The sequence below is a fragment of the Somniosus microcephalus genome, unplaced genomic scaffold (assembly GCF_052327205.1).
Source record: "Somniosus microcephalus isolate GS21.2 unplaced genomic scaffold, FLI_Smic_1.0 unresolved_chr3, whole genome shotgun sequence".
NCBI classification, from domain to species: Eukaryota; Metazoa; Chordata; class Chondrichthyes; order Squaliformes; family Somniosidae; genus Somniosus; species Somniosus microcephalus.
The window spans coordinates 48,731,419-48,745,576 of record NW_028225181.1 but is presented as its reverse complement, the minus strand read 5'-3'; positions in this window follow the sequence as shown (position 1 = coordinate 48,745,576).

Genomic DNA, 14,158 nt, shown 5'->3' with positions numbered 1-14,158 from the left:
AGTGATCATAATATGTTGAATTGTTCTTTAAGATGGAGAGTGAAGTAGTTGACACGGAGACTAGGGTCCTGAATTTAAATAAAGGAAACTATGATGGTATGAGGCTCGAGTTGGCTAGGATGGATTAGGGGCGTTACTTAAAGGGTTGACGGTGGATAGGCAATGGCAAACATTTAAAAATCGCATGGATGAACGATAGCATTTGTTCATCCCTCTTTGGCATAAAAATAAAATAATAAAGGTGACTCAACCGTGGCTAACAAGTGAAATTAGGGACAGAATAATATCCAAGGAGAGGACATATACATTGTCCAGAAAAAGCAGCAAACCTGAGGATTGGGAGCAGTTTAGCATTCAGCAAAGGAGGACAAAGGGATTAATTAAGAGGGGAAAATAGAATATGAGAGTAAGCTTTCAGGAAACTGTCTGTAAAGCTCCTATAGATATGTGAAGAGAGAAAGATTGGTGAAGTCAAGCGTAGGTCGCTTGCAGTCAGAATCAGGGGAATTTACAATGGGGAATAAAGAAATGGCAGACCAATTAAATACAGACTTTGTTTCTGCCTTCACAAAGGAAGACACAAATAACCTATCAGAGATGTTGGGGAATATAGGGTCTAATGAGAGGGAGGAATTGATTGAGATCAGTATTTGTAGGGAAATGGTGTTAGGAAAGTTGATGGGATTGAAGGCTGATAAATCCCCAGGGCCTTATATTCCAAATCCTAGGGTACCTAAGGAAGTGGCCCTAGAAATAATAGATGCATTGCTTGTCATCTTCTAAAATTCTAAAGAATCTGGAACAGCTCCCATGGATTGGAGGTTAGCTAATGTAACCCGACTATTTAAAAAAGGTGGTAGAGAGAAAATGGGGAATTATAGACTGGTAAGCCTGACATCAGTCGTGGGGAAAATGCTAGAGTCCATTATAAAAGATGTAATAGCAGAGCACTTGGAAAACAGTGACAGGATTGGACAAAGTCAACATGGATTTACAAAAGGTAAATCATGCTTGACTAATCTACTGGAATTTTTTGAGGATGTAACTGCTAGGGTAGGTAAGGCAGAACCAGTGGATGTGGTGTATTTGGACTTTCAGAAGGCTTTCAATAAGGTCTCGCATATAGGATTAACGTGCTAAGTTAAAGCACATGGGATTGGGGGAAAGGTACTGACTTGGATAGAGAACTGGTTGGCAGACAGCAAGCGAAGAGTTGGAATAAATGGATGTTTTTCCAAGTGGCAGGCAGTGACGAGTGGGGTACCGCAGGGATCGCTGCTAGGACCCCAGCTATTCGAAAAATATATTAATGATCTAGACGAGGGAACTAGATGTAATATCTACAAGTTTGCAGATGATACAAAGCTGAGTGGGCGTGTGTGCTGTGAGGAGGATGCATAGAAGCTCCAGTATGATTTGGACTGGTTGGGTGTTTGGGCAGATGCATGGCAGATGCAGAAAAATGTGGATAAATGCGAGGTCATCCAATTTGGTGGCAAAAACAGGCAGACAGATTATTATCTGAACGGCAATAGATTGGGAAAAGGGGATGTGCAACGTCACCTGGGTGTCCTTGTGCACCAGTCGCTGAAGGTAAGCATGCAGGTGCAGCAGGTGGTTAAGAAGGCAAATGGTGTGTTTGCCTTCATAGCGAGAGGATTCGAGTACAGTAGCAAGAACGTATTGCTGCATTTGTACAGGGCATTGGTGAGACCACACTTTGAGTATTGTGTGCAGTTTTGGTCGCCTTATCTGAGGAAGGATATTCTTGCAACAGAGGGAATGCAGCGATGGTTCACCAGGCTGATACCTGGCATGGCAGGAATGATGTATGAGGAGAGATTGGGTCGATTGTGCTTGTACTCGCTGGAGTTTAGAAGAATGAGAGGGGATCTCATTGAAACTTATAAAATTCTGATAGGACTGGAAAGACTAGATGCAGGAAGGATGTTCCCGATGGTCGGGGAGTCCAGAACCAGGGGTCACAGTCTTAGGATAAGGGGAAGGCCATTTAGGAAAGAAATGAGGAGTAATTTCTTCACCCAGAGAGTAGTGAACCTGTGGAATTCTCTACCACAGAAGGAAGTAGAGGCCAATACATTAAATATATTCAAGAAGGAGTTGGATATATTTCTTAAGGCTAAAGGGATCAAAGGATATGGGGAGAAAGCAGGGACAGGGTACTGAATTTGGATGACCAGCCATGATCGCATTGAATGGTAGAGCAGGCTCGAGGGGCCGAATGGCCTACTCCTGCTCCTATCTTCTATGTTTCTATGTTTCTGTCCCATTCATTTCTCCAGCATTATTTTTTTACATATACGATTTCCTTTAAGTCCTCCTTCTCAGTGGACCCTTGGCTCCCTAACATTTCTGGGTAGATATTTGTGACCTCCTCCATGAATACAGATACTATCCTTAAATTTCTTTGTTAGCCATGGTTGGGCTGTACTTACTTTTGTGTTTTTTGCACCAGAAAGGAATGTATAACTGTTGAATTTCATACATTCATTCCTTAAATGTTAGCCCTTGCCTATCCACCGTCATGCCATTTAAAGAAGCTCCCCAATCTATCATGGCCAACTCAATCCTCATACCTTCAGAGTTTCCTTTAATTAGATTTAGGCTCCTGGGCGTCAAAGGTGGTGGTGAGGGTGCAGTTGAGCAGTTCGAAAGCTGTATACATGTCGTGCTGAATGTAGGGCCAGAGTGTGGACATACGGAATTCCATAAGTGCAGTTGTAAGAGAGTTGGGAAATCCTGAATAAATAATATCAATCAAAAATACAAGCTCTAATGATCTATTAAGAATCGCTAATAAATAATATCAATCTATAATTAAAATATTAAAGATCTATTACACATCCAAAATAACATCGATAAATAATGTAAATATTAAAGATCGTTTACAAATCCTTAATAAATAACATCAATCGTAATGCAAATATTAAAGATCTTTTACAAATCCTTAATAAATAAAATGCATCAATATTGCAAATATTAAAGATATGTTACAAATCATTATATGATTTACATCGATCAATAATGCAAACATTAAAGATCATTTACAGAGCCTTAATAAATAATATCGATCAATAATAAAAATATTAAAGATTTATTGCTAATCCGTAATAAATGATATCAATCAATAATGTAAACATCAAAGAACTATAACAAATCTTTAATAAATAACAATAATCAATAATGCAAATATTAAAGATCTATTACAAATTCTTGTATAATTAACATTGATCAAAATTGCAAATATTAAAGATCTTTTAGAAATCCTTAATAAATAACATTGATCAATAATGCAAATAGTAAAGATCTATGACAAGTCCTTAATAAATAATATCGATCAATAATACAATTATTAAAGGTTTATTGCAAATCCTTAATAAATAATATCGAGCCACCATGTAAATATTAAATAGCTATTACAAATCCTTAATAAGTAATATCAATCAATAACGCAATAATTAAAGATTTATTATAAATCCTTATATAATTCACATCAATCAATATTGCAAATATTAAAGACCTTTTACAAATCCTTAATAAAAAATATCGACCAATAATGCAATTCTTAAAGATCTACTGCAAATCCATAATAAATAATATTAATAATAATGCAGAAATCAATTATCTATTACAAATCCTAAATAAATAAAATTGATCAATAATGTAAGTATTAAAAATCTATTACCAATCATTAATAAATAAAATCTATCCATAATGGAAATTTAAAAGATTTATTACTAATCCTTAATACATAATAACAATGAATAATGCAAATATCAAAGAGCTATTATAAATCCTTAAAAAATAATATCGATCAATAATACAAATATTAAAGATCTATTTCAAATCCTTAATAAATAATGTCAACAAATAATGCAAATATCAAAGATCCATTACAATTGCTTAATAAATAACATCACTCAATAATGCAAATATTAAAAAGATCTATTACAAATCGTTGATATATAAGTTGGATCATTAATGCAAATTTTAACGATCTACTACAAATCCATATTATGTAACATGGATCATTAATGTAAATATTAAAGATCTATTAAAAGCCTTTAATAACTTTCCTCAAACAATAATGGAAATATTAAAGATCTATTGCAAATGCATAATAAATGACATCAATGAATAATGAAAATATTAAAGTTACATTGCAAATCCTAAATAAATAACACAATCAATAACTCAAGCATTATATTTCTATTACAAATGCTTAACAAATAATATCAACCAATAATACAAATATTAACGATCTATTTCAAATCCTTAATGAATAACATCAACCAATAAACATCAATCAGTAATAAAAATATTAAAGAGTTATTACAAATCCTTAATAAATAATATCAATCAATAATGCAGATTTTAAAGATCTAATATAAATCTTTAATGAATAATATCCCTCAATAATGCAAACATTAAAGTGTGGCGGTTCCACCGGATGTCCCTACATATATAACTAGCTGCAGTGCCCGGCAGGGCCTAGGCTTTTTCGAGGGCATGTTGTTGTTTGAAGAGAGAGAGAGAGCGACTGGGGGGAAGTGAGAGAGCGACTGGGGGGAAGAGAGAGAGCGACTGGGGGGAAGAGGGGGGGAAGGGGAGGGGGGAAGGGGAGGGGGGAAGGGGAGGGGGGAAGGGAAGGGGGGAAAAGGGGGTAAGGGGAGGGGGGGAAGAGGGGGGGAAGGGGAGGTGGGAAGAGGGGTGGAAGGGGAGGAAGGGGAGGGGTGAAGGGGAGGGGGGAAGGGGAGGGGGAAGAGGAGGGGGGAGGAGGGGGGAAGAGGAGGGAAGGGGAGGGGGGAGGGGAGGGGGGGAAGGGGAGGAGGGGGGAAGGGGAGGGGGGAAGGGGAGGGAAGGGGGGAAGGGGAGGGTGGAAGGGGAGGGGAGGGGGAAGGGGGGGAGGGGAGAGGAGGGGGAGGGGGAGGGGGGAGGGGAGTGGGGGAAGGGGCCGTTGCCTCGGGTAACGTGACACCGGGGTGGTGGTGGGGGTGAGGAACTTTGCAGAAGCCATGGGACAATTAACTAGCTCGGGCCTGGCTGGGCAAGAAAGGCCCAGGCTTTGAGGCCTAACAAAAACGGGAAGAGGTAGGAAAAAGAATCTTCAGGTTAGAGAAAATATTTACAAATGAATGAAGTTTTTTTTTAAACAATTTAATAAAAGCAATTTTATTTTGCTGGAAATGTATATTTGAAAAGAAAGACGCAGAAAGCAGGAAAAAGAATGGAAGCAAGATGGCGGCTACTCACCTCCGTTCAGAACGATAAGGCCCGCCCACACACCCACCGATTGGTCGACCGTCAGGTCATCAAAGCGTAGGATTGGCCAACCGTCCCATCACTCGACCGTAGGAGGGCCCGGCTGCACATGCCAGGAACCTGGCGTACGATTGGTCGACCTCGAGGTCACTCTGTTGCTAATGAGTGGATAATGAGATGCTAATGAGCGGAATTTTGAAGGTTTTTCGGATACCGCAGGCGCAATTTTTGTCCGGCCGAAACGTAAATACGCTTACCATCGTTTTGGAATGGTGAGCTTTCTTCCAACGTAACGCACGCGTAGGTACGCTCTGTAACTTTCGAGCGCATAGCCAGACAGACGCACACCCGAGGACAGACAGAAGGACAGACAGAAGGACAGGCAGAAGGACAGACAGATAGACAGGCAGACAGATAGACAGAAGTATCCGTTTATATATATAGATGTACATAATTCACTTTAACCTAACTGTATGTATATTACTTACCTTTTTGGGCCGTAGCCCCTTTAACTTACCTGTTTGGGCCTTTGCCCCTTTAAGACGTGTCCTAATGCACTGACGTCACGTCACGCATCACGTGACATACGCGTGGCGGCCGCCGGCCTGGCTCGGCATCCCGTAACAGCCGCCGGCACAGCTAGGCCTACTGCGCCCGCGACTTCGGCCGCATCGACCAGCTGCAGTGCCGGGTGCCTCCCTCTCTCGTGACTTCGGCTGCAATGGCCAGCCACAGCAATGCGCTGATGCAACGGCGCAGGTCACGTGACCGCCCAAGCGCGGGCAAACGCGCTAACGTCACAACGCGATCACGTGACCAAACAAGCGCGGGAAAACGCGGCCAAGCGTGATGACGTCATCATGCTCTCCACAGGACTGTGGACTCAGTCCTCATGGCATCCCCACTGGGGAAAGACCTACTTCACAGTGCTCCTGCATCCAGCCGCCTTACCTGCTGTATTTCGTCTGTTCTTGTAAATAAACAACTTCTAGATTGTTCTCCTGAAGTTGAATTCGATTATTTAGTAGGCATTCGTTCAATACCTGCTGAGGTCAACCCGAATTCCTACAATTGGTGACCCAACGACGTGAGTACGGGAGCTCATCAATTCCTACACTACAATTGGTGCCCTCTTATCCGTGAACGATTTTCACGGAAGCAACGCACAGCCTGAACCTCGTCTTCACAGAAGACGACTGATGAACAGCTGGTGAACACCAATTCCTAGATTGGCGACCCTGCCTTTGCGAACGTATTCGCAAAGGAAGTGCAGCCTGGAGGTGATCCCGTTTTTCACGGAAAAAACGCAGCCGGACCCCGATTTTTGAGAACAATTTCACAAAAGAAGCTCGCCATGGAAGCACCAGCCAGTCCGCATCGCTACCGCAATTCAGGGAGAAACAACCGCCCTCATGCTTTGTAAAGGTAGAAGCCCTGTTCGCTGAAAACATCGATACGTCGCAGACCACGCACTTGCTTACGGTCTCTGTATTCGACTTTTCTACCGCCACGCGGGTTGTCCGCCTCTACGTCCAACGCAACAACAAGTATAAACCTCTACAAGCACGGGGTACAGCATGTTTGGGCCCACAAGATTGGAGCGCACCCTACGGGGATACCATGAGGACTCACCCCCACGACCCACAAGGACTCGCTCCTCATGAACCACGAGGACGCACTCCTCACGACCCACGATGACCATCATTCGCGAACCACGAGGACCCATCCCTCATGAAACGCGAAGACTCATGCCCAGCCGACAAAACACCAGCCCGTCAGCCTGCTGGTTGTGTTACCTACCACACTTTTCGGCGAGACAAGAAGCATGCCGCCCACTGGCTGTTATCTCCTAAAGCAAGAACAACTACAAGTGTTGCCGCCCTCCAGGCAGAGTTTACCCCTACCGAAATTCACAACAACCTGGTAGCTGCCGCCCTTTCTCCAGTTTTCTCCTTAACAAACGCAAACATCTACTGATGCTGCAAACGTCGAGGACGGGTCCAACGGGCATCTCGTGGCCATGATCAGCCACGTGAAAGTAGCTGTCCTCACCGATCACTGATCAAAGCAGCAACTTTTCACCCTCCGTTGTGTTATCTGTTCTGTCTGTGTGTAGAAAGAGACACTGAAGACAGGAGTTGGTTTCATAGGTGTTTACTAAACAAAGTCTGGAGGGGAACTAACTGATACAACACAATATACAGGCTTATATAGCCCAAGTGGCCATTACCGGCATTACAGTACATATGGGGCTCTTAAAGGCACATACACTACAATTCCTCCCCTTTTAGCCAACCAGTACATAATATTTAAGTAATTATTAATTACATGTTACAAGAAAAATAATCTACACATTGCTGCAGTTAATTAATTATAAGTCAGGCTTCCTGACTCGGTCCGGATAACGCCTCGGTGGTGTAGTAGTTTCTGGTGGAGTAGTAGGTTCTTTTGGCAAGGCTGATTCGGCTTGAATGCCAGTGTCGGGTTCATCGGGTTCCAGTATCACCGGATTGGAGGTAGATATGGGTATCTCTACTTCATCGTTAGGCGTATAGAGCTGTGGTGTAAGTTGTCCCTTTTCGGCTGACTCTATGATTTGGTCAGCATGGCGCCTTATTATGCTTTCTCCGATGTCCACGGTATACATCAGCGGTCCTAGTCATGTGCAGATAGTTCCAGGTTGCCATTTCTCGGTACGGTAGTCCCGGGCCAAAACTTGTTGACCTATCTGGAAGGTTCTAGTTGGCCTTTCATTCATGCCTTGAAATTGCCGGTTCTCCACGTCCCTTCTGATGTTGGGCTTGATCAAATCCAGCCGGCATCTTAGGCTTCTATTGAAGAACATCATGGCGGGAGTTTGGTTTGTAACCATATGTGTTGCATTCCTGTATGCGAACAAGAAGTTATCCACCTTGTGCTGAAGTTTTATGTCTTCATTACCCATGGCCTTTATGGCCTTCTTGAAGGTCTGGACAAACCTTTCAGCCAATCCATTGGTGGCGGGATGGTATGGGGCGGACGTGTAGTGCTTAACCCCATTGTTTTTTAAGAACTTCCTGAATTCTTCGGACACAAATTGCGGTCCATTATCTGAACAGATCTGCTCCGGCAGCCCATTCCTGGCAAATATGGTCCTTAATACTGTGATGGTTTTTTTCCGTGGTGTTGCAGGACATCTTTATTACCTCCGGCCACTTGGAGCGTGCATCAACTGCGATTAAGAACATTGAGTCCATAAATGGACCAGCAAAGTCGATGTGTACTCTTTGCCAGGGAGATGAGGGCCACTCCCATGGATGTAGAGGGGCTTGGGGTGGAGCGTTTTGGACCTTCTGGCATCCTAGGCAGCTCTTGTACATTTCTTCGATGTCTCCATCGATACCTGGCCACCATACAAACGCCCTGGCTAGGTTCTTCATTTTCACTCCACCCAGATGCCCCTCATGAAGCTCCTTTAGAACTTTTTCCTGGAGTTTGGGTGGAATCACCACTCTGGATCCACACATCAAGGTTCCTCGGCACACTGACAGCTGTTCTCTTCTTTGCGAGAATGCTGGCAACAGTGGTTCACCATGTGCTGGCCATCCCTTCACTGTTAAATCGTAGACTCGTGAGAGAGTCGGGTCATTTCTAGTTTCCCTTTCAATGGCAGAATTTGTTACTGGTAGACATTCGACTATGGTAGAGTGGTAAATCTCCACTGGGTCTACAGTAGGTGCTTCTTCTACCATTGGCAACGGTAGGTGCGATAACCCGTCAGCATTCCCATGCTGTTTTGATCCTTTGTATTCTATGTTGTATTGGTGTGCCCCTAGAAAAAGGGACCACCACTGTAGCCTTTGCGCTGTCATAATGGGAACACGCTTTTTAGGGTTGAATATGGAGATGAGGTGTTGATGGTCAGTCAACAAGGTAAATTTTTGTCCGTGTAGGTAATGGTTGAATTTCTTCACTCCCCATACCAGGCTGAGTGCTTCCCTGTTGATTTGGGCATAGTTACGCTCAGCTGAGTTCAATGAGCGTGACGCAAAAGCTATCGGCCGTTCCGAGCCATCAGGGAATTTATGCGATAATACTGCTCCTATGACGTGAGGGGATGCATCGCACGCCAGTCTGATTGACAGTGATGGGTTGTAATGAGCCAAAACTTCTTTGGACGTGATTAAGTCTTTGCATTTATGGAAGGCACGTTTACAGTCTTTGCTCCATTTCCAAATTACTCCTGTTTGTAGCAGTTCATTAAGAGGGTGTAGAAGAGTTGATAAGTTCGGTAAAAATGTATGATCGTAATTTATTAATCCCAGGAACGACCTTAATTGTGAAACATTTTCAGGTGCTGGGGCTTTTATGACCGCTTCAATTTTTTCAGGTGACTTATGCAACCCTTCCTTATTAATTATGTGGCCACAATATGATATTTGATTTTGGAAAAATTCGCACTTGGGGCGATTTGCTCGTATGCCCCGTTCTCTCAGCCTAGTGAGCACCTGCTCCAAATTCGCAAGGTGCTCGTTGTCATTTTCTCCTGTTACAAGGATGTCGTCTAGGTAGCATTGAGTCCCCGGAATCCCTTGGAGGACTTGCTCCATAGCTCTTGGCCAGATAGCTGGAACGGATGCTACTCCGAAAACCAGTCGATTGTACTGGTACAGACCTTTGTGTGTATTTATCGTGAGATATTTTTTAGAGGCCTCTTCAACCACCATCTGTAGATATGCCTGTGCCAAGTCAATTTTGGGGAAACGTTTCCCTCCGGATAGTGAGGCGAAGATATCTTCTATCCTCGGAAGAGGATACTGTACCGTGTGAAGGATTGGGTTTACAGTCACCTTGAAGTCTCCACAGATGCGAATTTTTCTCTGTTCTTCGGATTTATCATTATTCAATGCTTTCTTCATGACTGGAACAATGGGTGTTAGCCACTCGCTCCAATCTATTTTGAATAATACGCCTGCCTCCTCCAAATTCTCCAGCTCTGCCTCGACTGCTGGACGATTTGTGTATGGCACTGGTCTTGCCTTAAAAAACTTGGGAATTGCTGCATCTTCCACTTTTATTGAGGTGGTGATGCCTTTCAAGGTTCCTAGATTCTCTTAAAACACTTCTTTGGCTTTGGCCAAGATGTCTTTCTATCGTTCAGGTATGACGTCATCATCGTTTTTTTCTTACTGGTCACCATCAGTGCCTGAATGGAGTGCCAGTCTAAACGTATTTTCCTGATCCATTCACGTCCCAACAGCGGTGGACCACCATCTTGTAGAATGTATAAATACAACTTTTGTATTTCCTTGCCGTTGTATACAACAGGCACCCTTATTTTTCCTTTGGGGTATACTTTCTGCCCCGTAGATGTTTTCAAGATAATGGATGTGTCTTTTAAAGGTATATGCGGAAATAGCCGCTCGTAATCCCGTCGATTTTTGACGGTCAGAGCTGATGCTGTATCTAGCTCCATTTTAACTGGGGACCCTGCTATCGTGAGGGTAACATAAATGGTCTGGTAATCATCTTTTGCAATAACATTATGTAATTTGAGACAGCTTAGTCTCTTGTTTTCGGAGTCGCTATCGCTCTTCTGGTCTTCAGAGCTACTGTCCGTCATCATTTGTACCTTTCTGCACTTTACTTTATTGATTTATTTTTTCCTGTCTGTGGATTTTTTTTGTCCAGATCGGCATACCCGTGCAATGTGTCCAATCTTTCTGCATTGCCTGCATGCTTTGTCCTTGAACCAGCAGTCCCTCTGGTCATGGGTGGATCTGCCGCAGCGATAACATCTCTCGAAACTCTGTGTCATTTCATGGGTGTCGAAGTCCTGTGTCTTTTGTTGTATCTCTGCAGCTCCTCTTGCGGCTGCTTCGTATGATACAGCCATACTGAAAACCTTGTCCAGTGTTAAATCTTTTTCAGAAAGCAGCCTTTTCTGTGTTCCTTCACTTAAGAGACCACAGACTAATTTGTCTCGAAGATAATCTGCTAGTCCTGCCCCGAATTGGCAGTGTTTTGATAGCTTTCTTAATTCGGTGAGGTAATCAGCGTTACTTTCATTCTTGTGTTGATTTCTCTTGAAGAATTTGAATCGTTCCTCTATCAGCAGCGGTGTTGGGTTTAAGTGCTCCTGTAGGGTATCAACAATTTCTTTAAAATTCTTGTCCTTTGTTTTGGCTGGAGTGATTAAATTTCGTAACAGCCCGTATGTCTTTGCGCCCATTAGATTTAGCAGCACTGAAGCTTTTTTTTCATCGTCTATTCCATTTGCGGTGCAATATACCTCCACTCTTTCCACATATGTGGTCCAATCCTCTATCTCGTTATCAAAAGCATCAATATTGCCAGACTTAGGCATCCTAGAAATAAAATGGCGCTTCCCACGCTTTTCTTTCTTTTCTGCAGAAAAGATATGGCGCTTCCCGCGCTTCCCCGCCGCTGCTGCCGAAGACAAAGCTGTTTCCCGCGGTTTCCGTTCTTTTTATTTATTTACTTACAGTTGGAGACTCGTTCACGCCGGACTCTCTCTCTCTAGTTCTGAACGCCGACCTGCTTGCAGCGCCGGCCGTCTCCCGAGTGCTCCCTCCCCGTCTGTTACTGCTTGCCTCCGCTTTCGCTGCTTGGCCAAGCTGTAGAGCCAGCCGCTGGAGCCCCAGCCCGACGCCCAGGAAGGATTATTGCAGTACCTGCCACGAGCTTGGCTAGCTGGTGAAACCACAGCTTTCTCTTTTTCTTGATTTTTATTCAACTTTGGACGCCAGAGGAATCGATGTCCTTGAGGTGCTGCCGAATTGCAGCGAAGTCCGTTTCCAATTCGTCGCCACTGTTGTGTCTGTGTGTTGATAGAGACACTGAAGACAGGAGATGGTTTCATAGGTGTTTACTAAACAAAGTCTGGAGGGGAACTAACTGATACAACACAATATACAGGCTTATATAGCCCGAGTGGCCATTACCGGCATTACAGTACATATGGGGCTCTTAAAGGCACATACACTACATTATCGTCGTAGCACTATGGCACGCACCATTCCGTGTGTTCCAGCCTTCCGAAGGTTTTGCTCACCTGTCGGCGAGTTCACCGACCTCGCCTGTCAAGCCCTTCTGGATCGCTTGTTTGGCATTCCTGCAGAGTTCGTCAGAACAAGGACTTGTTTCAACATCAACAGAGACATCACCCGCGTCCGCCCAACCTGCCCATCACTTTGACAAGGCCTGCTGTTGTGCACATCTCCATGGTCCTTCACCTGATGGATACATTTTATTCGCCATGACGAGCGTAAGGATCCGCTTACGACCAGCATCTTCAGAACTGGCCCACCAAGTTGAGACAGTACGACCGCCGAGACCACCAGCTCGTCAGACCATCTCATCTTTGGACTTTCTTTAAAGCAGATTCTGGGGGGGGCGCATGTGGCAGTTCCACCGGGTGTCCCTTACATATATAATGTACATATTTCACTTTCACCTAACTGTATGTATATTACTTACCTGTTTGGGCCGTTGCTCCTTTAACTTACCTGTTTGGGCCGTTGCCCCTTTAAGACGTGTCTTAACGCACTGACGTGACGTCACGCATCACGTGACGTATGCGCGGCGGCCGCCGGCACGGTCAGCATCCCGTAATGGCCGCCGGCACAGCTAGGCCTACCGTGCCCGCGACTTCGGCCGCATCGGCCAGCTGCAGTGCCAGGTGACTCATGCTCTCGTGACTTCGGCCACAACGGCCAGCCACAGCAATGCGCCGACGCAACGGCACAGGTCACGTGACCACCCAAGCGCGGGCAAACGCGCTGACATCACGACGTGATCACGTGACCATTCAAACGCGGCCGAGCGTGATGATGTCATCACACTCTCCACAGGACTGCGGACTCAGTCCTCGTGGCGTCCCCACTGGGGAAAGACCTACTTCGCAGTGCTCCTGCATCCAGCTGCCTTACATAGAGTCATAGAGTTATACAGCACAGAAAGAGGCCCTTCAGCCCATCGTGTCCGCGCCGGCCATCAAGCCCTGTCTAATCTCATCCCATTATCCAGCATTTGGTCCGTAGCCTTGTATGCTATGGCATTTCAAGTGCTCATCCAAATGCTTCTTGAATGTTGTGAGGGTTCCTGCCTCTACCACCCTTTCAGGCAGTGAGTTCCAGATTCCAACCGCCCTCTGGGTGGAAAAAGTTTTTCCTCAAATCCCCTCTAAACCTCCTGCCCCTTACCTTGAATCTATGCCCCCTTGTTATTGACCCCTCTACTAAGGGGAAAAGTTCCTGTCCATCTACGCCTCTCATAATTTTGTATACCTCAATCAGGTCCCCCCTCAGCCTTCTCTGCTCCAAGGAAAACAACCCCAGCCTGTCCAATCTTTCTTCATAGCTGAAGTGCTCCAGCCCAGGTAACATCCTGGTAAATCTCCTCTGCACCCTCTCCAAAGCAATCATATCCTTTCTATAGTGTGGCGACCAGAACTGCACACAGTACTCCAGCTGTGGCCTTACCAGCGTTTTGTACAGCTCCTTCATAATCTCCCTGCTCTTAAATTCTATCCTCGGCTAATGAAGGCAAGTATCCCATATGCCTTTTTAACTGTATTTTGTCTGTTCTTGTAAATAAACAACTTCTAAATTGTTCTCCTGAAGTCGAACTCGATTATTTAGTAGGCCTTCGTTCAATACATGCTGAGGTCAACACGAATTCCTACAAAAGATCTATTCCAATCATTAACAAATAATATCAATCAGTAATTCAATTGTTAAAGATCTAGTGCAAATCCATAAAAATTATAGCAATAAACCATGCAAATATAAAAGATCTATTACAAATCATTAATAAATAATAAAAATATCAAAGATCTATTACAAATCCTTAATAAATAATAACAATCAGTAAA